Below are 13,974 nucleotides of genomic sequence, written 5' to 3'. Positions count from 1 at the left end.
ACACCTGGCTAAAACCAATTTTAAAAGCTCTTCCATTTTTGTTTCAAAAAAAAAAAAAAGAAAAAGAAAAAGAAAAACTTTAAGTTATGACTACCACAAGCCAACTTAAGAGAGGAAATTTCTTCATTTACCTAGAGCTTCTGTTTTTCCTGCAAATTTTGAGTTTATTTCACTTCTTATTCAGTCATTAATAGAAAGTATACATAAAATCTCAAAGCAATCTCAGTGCTGGCTTTGATTCTCAGGAAAGAAGCCAGAAAACTTATTTGCTGTATAAATTCTATAGTGAGGCAGAACTAAAAACATGTTTGTGTGTTTTGTTGTTGTTTTGCCTTGTTTACTTTCCAAAGATCAAATAATTGAAGTATAAAAGTATGGTGACTGGTTCTTTAGGTAAAGCTGATTTTTATTTTATATCAAGTAAAAATATACAAAACTGAAAGGATCACATCCAGGGTGGCATAGTCATAATTCAATAGAAGGCATAAATAGTGGTTGTATTAAAAGAGGCCATACAAACTGGGGACAGCATATCTCATGTGCCCCCTGGGGTTTCTGAGCAGTCATCAGAGGTTCATTTAATGACATTGGAGACTTAAAAAAGATGTACAAGCATTATGTTTTTTCACCAACATGGAATGCTAAAATTTCTATATCAAGTTTATATTTAACTAATTATGTGAGGTTTATTCCTTTTTATGAGCTGTAATTTTTGGTTCTCTCACATATGCCTAGTTTGTCCCTATATAATCATTTATTAGTGTTTGTTTTCTACTTGTCTCTGGTACATTTGGCTTCAGACTCTGTAATTCTGTGAAGATATTGTGTTCAGTGACTTTTTGATCAGTTTGTTGAATTCTAAATTTAGGGGTTTATGCCTTCCTTTAACGCACTATACACATGGTAGCAAGGTTCAAAAGCCAGAGCACCAAAATCTTTTTAACGTGTAATATCATTTAATGTAATGCTGATGTTTGTAATGGAAAATACCAAGCTCCAGTTTTGATTTCCAGCAACATGAGTATTTCATTAACTCCAGTATTTAATAGAGTAACTTCTATGTATTGGGCATCAGACTAAAGCACCTCAGGTCTACCGAGTCACAATCTGCCTTTTCATAGAATCTCCAGGTAATTTGTGTGCACTCTAAATTTGAGAAACAGTTATAGAGAACAAGGTATCAGGATATGAGGAAAAGGGAACTGGGATGAGGGCATAATTGTCTAAAGTGTGGTCAGGTGAACTATTGCATTAAGAGAACATTTGAGAGTATCACAAAGGTTATGTAAGTGAAGCAGTGAGCCATGTGTACATCTGCAGAAAAGATTTCAGGTGGAGAGAGAACATCTAGAGCAAAGGCATTAAAGTAGTAGCAAGATGAAGGAATATCAAGGAGACCAATGATACTAGCAGAGAGTCATGGAAGCAGTAAGAGTGTCCGTTTTGGATCCTTTACTACCTCTTCCCCTCCACCAAGTGAAGACCCCCCATCCCAGTGGCTCCTTGCTTTCCCACCACTCACTCCATGTTGCTGCCAGTAGGGAGATTATGTGTGTACTCTCAGTCCCAAGCTATTGTTGATAGCTGGTGGTGTTGTAGCCAGAGCTGAAAAACAACAACAAAAAAAATTATTTTAAAAAAAGAAATTTTCTCAAAAGCAGAGGCAAACTGACAAAGAGCTGGGCATAAGGTCAAAATGTTAAACACACAAATGTTGAATGAAAAGAATCAACAGGGAGTCAGAACCAGAGCTGCTTTATTCAAATAAAACTTTTTTCTTCCATGTAGTGGTTTAAACATTAGAATTAAGAATTGTTTGTATTCCTGACTTTGTGACACTTACAAAGTTAATCTGAAATAAATACAATATAAAAATCTAATTTGTAATATGGTTTTGATATATGATGATTATTTCATGTACTATATTACAATACAATAGAATTTATAATTCATCATAATGCCTTTCCATTGTGCTCCTACTACTGCATGCATAACTTCTTTTACATTTATATCTTTCTTCTCAAAAATAATTTCAAGGTACATATGGCTATACACAACTTTTTAAGTGGTAAGCAGCCCAAGGTTTGGAAGGGAAATAGCTATATTAAGGACATACTGCTGGAAAGAAAAAGAACCAGGATTCCAATTCAAGTGTATCTAGCTCCAAAGCCAGTGTTTTGTTTTGTTTTATTGCTGTGCCTTGTACTATCTCTCTGTCCAAGATCCTAATGGAAATTCTAGATAGAGAGGCAGGTAGCCTGTAGTTAATCTAATTTAACTCACTCTTGGATGTATGGGAAGTGAAAGTGATATGTGGTTTTGTTTTTTCTACATAAGGAGTAGAAGAAATCAGTTTAGTCTGAATTTCTTAGAAGCATAGAACTCTGAACTTGGAGTAATCATTGAAGTTATTATCCAGTTGAATATTTTTCTTTTGTATGTGTGGACACTGAGACCCAATGTGACTTTTGAAAAACACTAAAGCAAGCTCCCTTTGTGACTATTTACCCAAAGTATGTAATGTGATACAGCAGTTCCGCTTGAGCTGTATAAATTGTTTAAATTTGCAGGACAATGAGCATGCTGGAAACAAACTTCTGAAATTTTTGTCCCTTGGATACTTGGTTGTAGCAATTATCTATTGTTGCATAAAAGCACCCCAAAACTCAATGACTTAGAATTATTTGTTGCTCATAATTCTGTAGATCTGCGATTTTTTTTCTGTGATTAGTTGGATAGTTAATCTGATTGCCCTGATTGATGTTATTTATGTGAATGCCATTATCTGGCAACTGAACAGGATCTAGATGGTCTGAAGTACTCCTACTCAGGTATCTGACAACTCTTGGGTAGAGAACCTCAGTCCTTCACAAAGCCTCTCATCCTCCAGTAGGCTAGACTAGGGCTTTGTTATATGATGTTCTCAGGGCAGCCTTCCAAAAGAAGGATGGTGGAAGACCCCTTGATGTTTATACTTTGAAATTTATACATTATTTCTGCTACATTCCATTGGTCAAAGCAAGGTCAGCCTGGATTCCAGGGGATGTGAAATTACTTCATTTCATGAAGGTAGAATTGTAGTGTCACATTGAAAAGGGCATGCAGGCACTACTAGGACAGGAGGCTTTATGGTAGTTCTCTTTATACACAAACCACTACATTGGGGGAAGGAGTGAAAAGTGGACATAGAAATGTTGGTCTGCATCCAATACTCTGTCAGTGGCTTTCAAATTTTACCATCCATTAAAACCACCCATTTCTGATTAAAGCAAGATTGTTAGGCTTCAAGCCCAGAGTTTCTGATTCAGTAGATCTGGGGTAAAATTTGCACCTCTAAAAAGTTCCCATGTGATGTTGATGCTGCTCATACAGGGACTACATTTTGAAAACTAGCACCATGGGTCTATGGCGGGTGGGGAAGGAGATCGTCTCTACTGCTATGTGCAACTGAATGGGATTCCAGTGGGATCAAGTACTATGAATGTCATAGGGAACCACTTGTTATTTCAGCACCTTCAATCCCTGCCTCCCACTGCCAAGAGTTTTGTAATGTGGAAGTTCAAGGTGGTGGATAGCAAATGAACTAGGCAGTATTTGCCCAGCCAAGAACTGTGGGAAGATAGGCATACTTATATGAAATTTCTCTAGATAAGCTAATAAACATTTAGCTAGTCAGGACTTTGCATGGGTCTGAAGGCCTGCATGACAGATGGAGGCAGAGAGCCAACAAATCTGGTTGTAAATGTCAGTGTGAATCCTTTCTTATCCACAAGCTGCTGGGCCTGAGAACACTCATGTTCTGTAGAGCCCCATTTAGCATTTTTGAACAAAATTGCATATAGAACATTTGTAATGTGAATATTCCAAATCAGGATATTGATTCAAATGTCTTAGAGTAATAGCTATTAAACTAAATTGCCATTTGTATAGAGATATACAGTAATGCCAGTTAATATAAGATTCTAGTTGATTAAATGCTGGTAAAATCATGTCTTCCTGTAATTAATTTTGGCAAGAGAGCAAGTCTCAAAGGTAAATACGGAACAATAGCATTAGAGGTCATGAATCCTACTTTCTAATCTCAGTTATGCTGTGAACTAGATAAAGGATCAACATACTCTTTCTGTAAAGGGTCAAATGCTAAATACTTTAAGCTTTACAGGTCACACAATCAACTCTGTATTGTGGACTAAAACTAACCATACCATAGATAATACATAAATAAAAGGACAGTGGCCCTATTCCAATAATACTTTACATACAAACCAGGGTAGGTAGGTCAGATTTGGCCTTTAGAGCCCTAACCAAATTCCCTTAGTACTTAGCCTTCCAGAAAACCTAATGCTTCTAGCAACAAGTACCTGTAAACTGCTTTCTCTGGACAGAGAAAAAGGTTACCCACCTTATAGAGCAGGTTGGAAATAGTAGGGAAGGAATAGCAATTGACCACCAATGGAGGAGAGTTGGTGGATAAATATCCAAAACTTCTTTCCTCCCTTGAGTAGGAAACCTCTGAAGTGTGAAGTTTCATACCAGAAGTCTCCAGTGACCTAGACTACAGTTGCCTGGAGTAATAATTTGCTTATTTACATGTCCTCTGTAAGGTTTTTGCCTATTCTATTAATTTTCCTCCTTCTCTGCTATGACTTTCTGAGACCACCTCTCAGTTAAATTTCTGAAATCTGTCTCAAGGTCTACTCCTTCTCAAGGGGAACCTAAATTAAAACAACAGGTATTGGAATCAGTGTCACAATTATACATCTTGAATGAGTTTTATAGTGATTCCCATTTTACAGATGAGAAAATTGAGAATCAAAAAGGTTAAATGATTGGTCCAAGTTTTCAAAGCAATTAAGCAGATTGGATATTCAAAGCAAAGTCTCTGTGTTTGTAAAGCTCATATACTATAATCAGTGCTCTGTGTCTCAAACAGTGATTTATTTATCTTCATTTGAATTTGAAGGCTATATTTAAATTAAATATCAAATACATAGAAGTTAGTTTTACATTTATTATTTGAACTCCACTTACCAGAGTTGAACAACGCATTCCAATGCCATTTCAAAATTATTTTAAATACCTAGACAATTTAAGAAAAAGCATGAGGTTAATTGCAGCTTAGATGCAGTCTTGGCATACTACTATTTATTTGTTTGGCTTTAATTGTGAGAAAACACTTATTTTGAAAATAGCCTTTATTCTTCTGCAATGATCATAAAAGAAGAAAGTTGTCAATTAGTTCTCACATTCATATTCCCTTCTTTCATAGAGATCCCTCTCAAACACCTAGGAAGAGGTGGTACCACTCAATTTTAGACAATTTCCAAGCTATTTTGAGGCCTTTCCAACTCTTGGCATTAATACCTAATTAATTTTTTTAAAAAAACATATTTGTATGCATCAGTGAGATGAAGGTGTGGGAAGTATAATGATCTGTGTCACCCTGTACAAAGAGAAATAACCATAGTAATCCCTGCCTGTGAGGCCTCAGTATTGCTCCCATTTATCAGAAAGGAATCTCTCTCTTTAGGCAGTGAGGGAAGGGGGTTCCTGGTTTAAAGCCAGTATCTTCAACAATGTTCCATGGTTATTAGTAGGAAAGACACAATAATGGTATCATTGCTAATATACCACAGATAGTGATAGACTGTGAAAGCTCCAGATTTTGCATGTTAATTTCTCATTTTGTGATGATTGAGTTCCCTTTATTCTCCCTTTCTTAACCTTTATGCAGTTTTATTGCTTGGTTACTAGTTCTGGTTAGAGCTTTTGGGTCTGAACTGGCAAAGAAAGAGAAGAAGCTCTAATCCATCATTTCTAATGCTTGTTGGAAGCATTCCTGGAAGTTGGGGGCTGGGGGGAGGAGACTAACACCAATAACTAAATAAAGTATTCTGATCAGTAGAGTTTTTCAATTCCCCATGTCTTCCATTTTCACAGAAATAAATTGTTGATTACAGTAAAATTACCTTAACCCTCTTAATGCTATGTAGCTTCCACCTAGAAAAGATCTTTGCTTAAAAATCACTATGTATGATAATATCAAATGTCATATTTTTAGGGAAAATTGCAACTACTTCAACATGTTCATGAGAATAGGTGTTCTACAGCTTACAGCAGAAGGGTTCAGCATTTATTCCTAATGTTTCCTGAAACTTCACTGAAATTGAATATAACTTTACCTTCAAAGAAAGAAGATTCCAAAAGGAAATTGTAGCAGTTTTACACTTAAATTGTATATTTTAAGATTGTAGTCTGAAAGGCATGTAAGAGGTCATTCATTCTTCCCCACTATCTCTGGTAAAAGCTCCCTCTCTCTCTCTCAGAAGCAATCTTCAGAAGGCTATCCGCCTACTCTTTCCTTAATGAAGAGCAGGTAGAGTTCCACCACTGCTGTTATACTCGACTTTTAACTGCCTAATCCAAATTTCAGTTACTGTCTAAATTTATGTTTTTCAGTAGAATAGAACATTTCTGCTGACTGTTCATGTAGACAATGTTCATTCATTCTTTAAAGTCTGTTATTTAATCTTCCTTCAAACTTTCATTTTCTAGCATAAATCAGATGAGTCCTCATGACCTGTCAATAGAAAAGCTCTTTTTCAAATGTTAAAAAAAAAAATCAGGCCCCCCTCCACCCTCCCAACTTTGTTTTTTATAATGTGGGCTTCAGAATTGGACTTTGTTCTATAATCATAGTCTCTACTCATAACTCAGTTACATTATTAAGTCTATAGTATAGATTCGTTTCCTATATTTATATTCTACTCCCATCTATATCCAGTTTTTATTCAAAGATCTGCACATAGTAAGCATTCAAGTAACATATTTTGATCAAATGAACATATACATTTATTTTAGAATTGGATCAAATAAGTCAACCTTCCCATATAATTATAATATCAGGGGAATTAAGGGAATATATGCTTTTCTACCTGTTAGGTGACAGAATCTGAATCTAGGTATCATATTTAGGTAAAATTAATAATAGCACTAACTCTGCCAGTGCCTAAATTATAACATAGACATCCATACAAAAAAGGAAAGATAATATCTTCAAAAAAATCATTGTTTTGCAACTTTTACAAGGAGGAACTAAATAACACACCACTATAAATGTAGTAGACAATGTTGAAATAAAACAAATTAGCCAATCTCTACTGTCACCTTTGTTTCTCTGGATCATTCTTTATTGTCAGGAAATTTTATGGATCAAAATATAAATAAACTTTCTGTAATATTCAATATGGATTATAAGTTGAGAAGGTAATTCTGCTTCTCATATTGAAATGAGTGAGTCATTTGCTTGATTATTAACATATTTTTACCCTATGAAAAGCATTTTTGCTTTGTTTAGTAAATCCAGCATGATCAAAAAGGAAGTATTATTACTTTCTTGCTGATTCCTACTTGTCTAGGTAAAATGTGCCTTTCTCTTTTGAACCTGTACTCTATGTTTTAAAAATAAGGACATAACTCAGAACTGAATTGTGCACTTTGATTTGAGATTTTTTTCAAGGTCAGGACCCAGTTTCACAAGAAATTTTATTTTTTTCTAATATAGCTGACATCCACTCCCACCAGCTGAAAGACAAACTTGTCTAATAAAGCTTTCAGATTCAATTTGCTGTCTGCATACAGCTTGAGGAATCTCTGGAGGTCACTCACAGCATGTGCTGCAACCCCAACAGGGAGAAGTAATGAAAAGATTCTGGTTAAAAAGCTGACACTACCCCTTCCAACATCCTTGAATGTGAATATAATAAGCAAGTTTATAGACACAAATCTCTATGATTCTGAGGATTTCCATCTTGATCTCTGACTCCAAGGAACATTTGAATGCATGGATTTGTATCTGTTATCTGGATGAATAAATGCTTCATATTGAGCATATTGAAGAAATTGTGCTTTAACAACAAAGGTCTGATGTAAATCAGGCAAAACAACATTGTCACTTCATGTTTAACTCAGTTAGACTGTCTCTAAGGTTTCACAGTCTGGGTCTATTTCAGTAATACATAGGAATATCTTAGCTGTTTTCAAAAATAATACCTGCTTTCATTTCAGTTGTTCCCCCAGCTTTTGCATTGACCCAAACATATCTAATATTTATCTTAGAGATAACATGAGTTAATGCCTTTGCTCTATAGCAGGCATTTTGCTAAATATTCTATGTGGATTGTTTTGTTTATTCTTTCAACCCCTTACAAGATAGGTGTCACATTATTTTTATTTTTTTTTCCATAGGAGGAAACTAGAGCCTAGAGAGAATTGTTATCCCTAAGATACTCAGATACTAAGTGAGCACAGCATGGCCCTGAATGCATCTCTTTCTAAAGTTTGTGCCAGTTTTTGCCCTTTATGTTAAACATACTGGGTCTTCGTCACACACTCTATGAACACAAACTCCATACATTATTGAATTATTTATTCCATATTGTTCATGCTTTTGAGCATATTTTTAAAATAAAATTCACCAACAGTACTCTCTCCTCATCCTCCTCTCTCTCATGACATTCAAATCTTACACTAAAGCTATGTCGGTGGAATTAGGTCTTACATATACTCTTGAAGTTGAATGCTAACCTCAGAGCTGTGGAAGTGATTTCAGTAAAAAGAAATATGTAGTTTCTTTTATTTCTTTCCTTTTTTTCCTTCCTTCCCTGCAAGATAAGAGGCCATTGGGATGGGAAAAGACATTGAGATGATAGGCCTGATTCTCCCACAGTGTTACTATTTAGCTTTATTTATTCTCCCAGGTTTATATCTGTCAGTCCAAGGTCAAACAGCCAGTACCACAGCAGAATTATTAAAAAAAAATAGATGTGGAAAAGACTAAAAGATACCATAGTCTAGTGTCCTTTTGTAATTCAAAATCAATTAAATAAATATATTTAAAGAGCACTTGATTCAATCTCTTCTTAAAGACCTGCACAACCCCTTTGGTAAATTCTTTTGTGTTCAGACCTGATTTTCCGAAGTATTCCCTAGTGTTTTCTTTGTTCAGTAGCTGTGGTGAATAAGTGAACCACATTGTCTACTACAACATGAAATCATAGAAATGGATGTTGGCTGGGACTTCATCGAGTCAAGCATACAAACCATCTCTTCTGGAAAGCCTGTCCTTTAGCAGATATTCCTCCCAAACATACTTCCCTTTGCCTCCCATCTCAAATTTCAGCCAGCCAGTGGCCCTCCCCAGTTTTATACTTCACATGGTAGGCTTTCTAGTATTTCACTTGATGAAGTGATTGTGTGCTTAAAAGATACAAAAAAAAAAAAAAGAAAAAAACTATGGGTCTAGGTGATACTGAAATTTCTGTGAATAAAGGAGAGCAAAGTTAACAGCAGTGTTGGAACTCATCAGAAATGGCTATTGCTGACCTTTCAACTAACCTGCATCCTGCCTAAGCATGGATTAGAATTTATTTTTCCTATCTGGATAAACCTGAAGCATTTTAGTAAAAGCCATTGTGAACCGAGGCAGCAGATGCAAGTGGATTAAGATGAATGCATGAACAGACCTGATGGGGCAGACAAAATGAGGTTAGTAGTAAGCCATGCTAAGAGAGTGCATACTGAAGGAATACATTGGACATGGCAGAATAGTTAAATGAATAAGAAGGTTGATCAGATTTCCACACTGAATATCAACTAAGAGAAGTTATGACTATAGTTAGAAAGCCAGAAATTGAGAAAAATCAAAGCACTAAAATCTTTATGATCATAAATAATAAAATTCTTTACATGTGCATATCATCTATTTTGATCTCAAAAATACCCCTGAAGAATGAAGATTACCATTTTACTGCAGTTGGATAAACTAAATAAGAGGAGTACTGAGGTAGAAGTTTTCTCTTATTTCTAGCCCATTTTTCTTTTAACTACAGTAGTGAGAATAGAAATTTATTTATCAAATCGGAGCACATTTCGATTAAAGGATGTCTTTTGAAGACCGTAAGTTGTAATTTGAGACAAATAAAAAATCCTTATTTATAGAGTAATTAATTTATTGAATTCACTGTTTCAGCAAGTGATATAGCTTAATAATGTAAATCACTTCAAAGAACTTTTAGATCAGAAATTTGCAAAGTCTTTAAAAAAAAATAAGAGACAGATAGTAAATACATTTGGCTTTCCAGGTCAGAAAGTACCCATTAAAGTCATTCAATATTACTACTAAAGTACAAAAGCAGCTATAGACACCTTCTAAATTAACAAGTATAGTGATATTTCAATAAAATTTGTTTATAAAAATAGGTGGTTTGTTAGCTTTTCATCATTGTGACCAAAAAATTGATGTGACCAAAATAATTGACGAGACCAACTTAGAGGAGGAAGAGTTTATTTGGAGCTGAAGGCTTCAGAGGTATCAGTCAATAATTGGCTTATTCTATTGCTCTGGGCCCAATTGAGGCAGAACATGATGGTGGAGAAAAACTGCTAAGCTCATGATAGCCAGGAAGCAGAGAAAGAGGGAAAATGAGCTGACAGGGACAGAATATAAACCCCAAAGGCACAGCCCTAGAAACCACCTCTTCCAGCCATACCCTACCTGCCTACAGTAATCACTTAATACAGTAGACCTTTCAAATATTAATCCATCAAATGAATTAACCCACTGTTTAGATTAGAGCTCTCATAATCTATTTCATCTCTGATCATTGCTACAGTATCTCCTGAGCTTTGGGGGGACAACTCATATTCAAACCATAACAGGTCATATGACAGATTTGGCCCCTGGCTTTAGATAAATACTTGCTGATGGATTCATATTATCTAGTAGAAGGAATATGATTTGTTGAATATATTTCCCTAAGTTTTTTTTTAATTTTGTTTCACCGATTTTTTAAAGATTTCTCCTATTGAGAAAAATATTCCTGACAGTGTTTTTAATTCTTACTCAGAAACAAGAATATTATTTATCTAGCTTAGGATAGAAATTTTTAAATCTCCTCATGGTAAGAATGAAGACATGGCTCACCTCTTGGTATAGTTCTTAAGAGTGTTCTAGTACTTGCAAAATGATAAATAGTAATTATATAAATGGATTTAAGCAAAAACATTTGTCCTCACTTTGGAGAACATTTTTCTTTCTCAGAAGCAAAAATACAAGAAAAGGGATAGCAAACTTTAGCTTTTCTTACACTTATGGAAACATTCTCATATATTTAATTATTGAAAAAACATGTTATTATACCTACATAGAGGTAATTGTTTCTATATAATGTGGAATTTAATTATTGCTCATATTTCCAAAGATGAGAATGTTGTACATCACATTTGAGCTTTCTTTGAACTTTGTTAACACACTTCCACAAAGGTGGAACAATTTCCCTCAGTAGCATCATAGATAAGCAGAAAAGAGCTATGATAATACCACTTCAACTGAGTAAGACTAAATTATGAACTAGTAGGAAAGAGACAAAAGTATGTGGTTAAAAGCAGCAGATGTTATCATATTAGTGAGATGAGTAGTCATTTCCAATACACTCCTTTTCTTAATGGTGAAGTTCCTTCTTCAACTTGGTGTTAGGTATCTGTCTGCTTAATTTGACAGTATGCTAATAGGAAAATATCTTTTGAAACTTAGTGTCCCTTTTTGTATTGGATGCTAGAGATACAATGTTGATCAAGATAAAGATGATTCCTTGACTCATAAAAAGTACAAAATTAAGTAACTATATGTGACAAATACTAGCATAAAAACAGTATAAAAGAACCAGGATAATTCAACTCACCCAATCTGGAGTGGTGTAACGGAGGGATGTCAATGAAAGCTTTCTGTAAAATGAGACTTTGAAGATGAGATTTGAAGGGTAAGTAGGTGTTCCTTGACAAACAAGTAGGAGGAGAGTATTCAAGGCAGAAAAAAAACAGCACAAGTAAATGTTGGAGATAAAAAGGAACCTGGTAATTCCTAAATTATATCAGTATAGCTGAAGCATTGAGTTGGCATCATGAGTGGATGAGGAAAGATGTATCATGGAGGAGGATCTGGATAAGGCTGAAAATGCATGTATGTTCTTAGATTGCTTCTTAAGTCATGTTAGAGAGATCAATCACATTCTATTTAAGGGGAAACGGAGAGCCATTGAAGTATTTTAAAGAGGTGCAATGACTATATTTGTATTTTAGAGGGATGCTCTAGCTAAAGAATAGAGAAGGGACTAGATAGGAGGTATAGTGACAGCTGTTACAGCAATTCTTTTGGGAGACAATGATGACTTAAACGAGTGGAGAAAGGGAATGGAAACAAAGTGCACAGATTCACATATTCTCTTAACATAGAAACAATAGGACCTGGTAACTAAGTACAGAGGGAGAGAAATCAATAACTCAAATAAAATACTCAGATTCCTAGCTTGACAAACTAGATGGATGGTAGTGGAAATTACTAAAATATGAACTATTATGGGATTCAGAGGGGCCATGAGTTCAATTTTAGACATACTTGTTTTTAAATGTTTACAAGACTACTAAGTAGACTTAGTAAAGAAAAGTTTAAACTAAGAATATGGATGTCACAATTATCAGCATATATGATAAAACATCAATGAATTTTTACCAGTGTGATCACCTGGCAAATGTATACAGCATGTGAAGAGAAGAGGGCTTAGGCCAGAACCCTGATGAATCCCTACATGTAACAACCAGAGAAAAGCGAACCAAGAGAGACCAGGAAGGAATAGCCATATTTAGAAGTAGAAAACCAGTAGAGGAATGAAGCTAGACTTTCAAGAATTTTCTTTCTACATAAGTGTAGAGAGGATGGAGGGATTAGCGAATAAAAGTCTTCCATAGTTGTTTTGCCAGGAAGATGGTATGAAAGTGTATTGGAGCAATGGAATTAATAATACCTATAAAATATAGTCAGAGGATGAGGGTGTAGCTCAGAGATGGAGCTCTTGCCAACATGCGTTAGGCCCTAGGTTCCATTCCCAGGATTACACACACACACACACACACACACACACACACACACATAGAGAGAGAGAGAGAGAGAGAGAGAGAGAGAGAGAATAGCCAATAGCAGCTGAAGTAATGAACCATAGCATCTAAATTGGAAAGAGCAATAGGTATAAAGAAGGAGAATATTTATCTCTAGGAACATAGAGGAGATTGTTTATCTCTAGGAACATAGAGGAGATTGTGTTATTGGGGCATAAGAGCTAGTTTTGGAAATACCTTATTTCTTAATTCAGGTGGTATTCCATTTTTCTTTTTTGAGAACAGTGAGAAGATAGTGGGGCATTTTAAATGGAGTCCTACCATCGAAGTTGTATTTTGAAAGGATCACACAGCTACAATATGTAGGAGAGAAGGAATGTAGTTTTGTATTACCATATTATTTAACATAAAAGTCTTGAGAGTGTTAAGAGTGAACTAGGGAACTACCAATCACATGGACACATTATAATGATTCTTTAAACTTGTGTATGTGTTCTATGTAATCATCTATAGGTAAGGGAAATCTCACTGTGAAAGAAAAATATTCTTCCATAAAATTATCATCACAATTGTAACAGATGCTTGTGATGCCTGCATTCGCATGCCCTTGACCAACCTCTGGTTTTGACTGTATCTACAGTGGGCAGTCTTACATGCATTCAGATTTGTTTTGTAGCTAACAGCATCCAATGTCAGGAGAATGACTCCTATATTTCACTTGATACTTGATATCTGAAGGATTTCTCTGACATCCCTGGAATACAGAAGTTTTGTGAACTAACCCAGCCTGAAAGTAGTGGTAAGTGAGCGTTGAACCAATGGCAATAGGAGCCCTTGAAATATTTTTAACTGGGATTCTCTTAGGAAGGCAACTGAGGGAAGCATTTTCTACACTTATTGGGAATACAGAAAGGTTCTGTCAAAATCCAGCCTCCATTTTCCATAGTAGCAACTTTAATAATGCACATTTGATTAGAGTTTCTTCCTTCTCTGTGTCTTTTGGTCTTGCCTCCTGGAAACCAG

The 13,974-nt window shown here is 35.3% G+C and overlaps 1 protein-coding gene across 3 annotated transcripts in view; it reads left to right on the top strand.

Moving 5' to 3' along the window:
- Dmd (dystrophin) overlaps positions 1 to 13,974 on the top strand; it is a 2,011,337-nt gene that overhangs the window by 1,315,030 nt on the left and 682,333 nt on the right. The gene's annotated exons all lie outside the window — the stretch shown is intronic.

The sequence above is a fragment of the Callospermophilus lateralis genome, chromosome X (genome assembly GCF_048772815.1).
Source record: "Callospermophilus lateralis isolate mCalLat2 chromosome X, mCalLat2.hap1, whole genome shotgun sequence".
NCBI lineage: Eukaryota > Metazoa > Chordata > Mammalia > Rodentia > Sciuridae > Callospermophilus > Callospermophilus lateralis.
The sequence above is the reverse complement of the archived record's forward strand: the minus strand, read 5'-3'. Positions and strand labels throughout refer to the sequence as shown.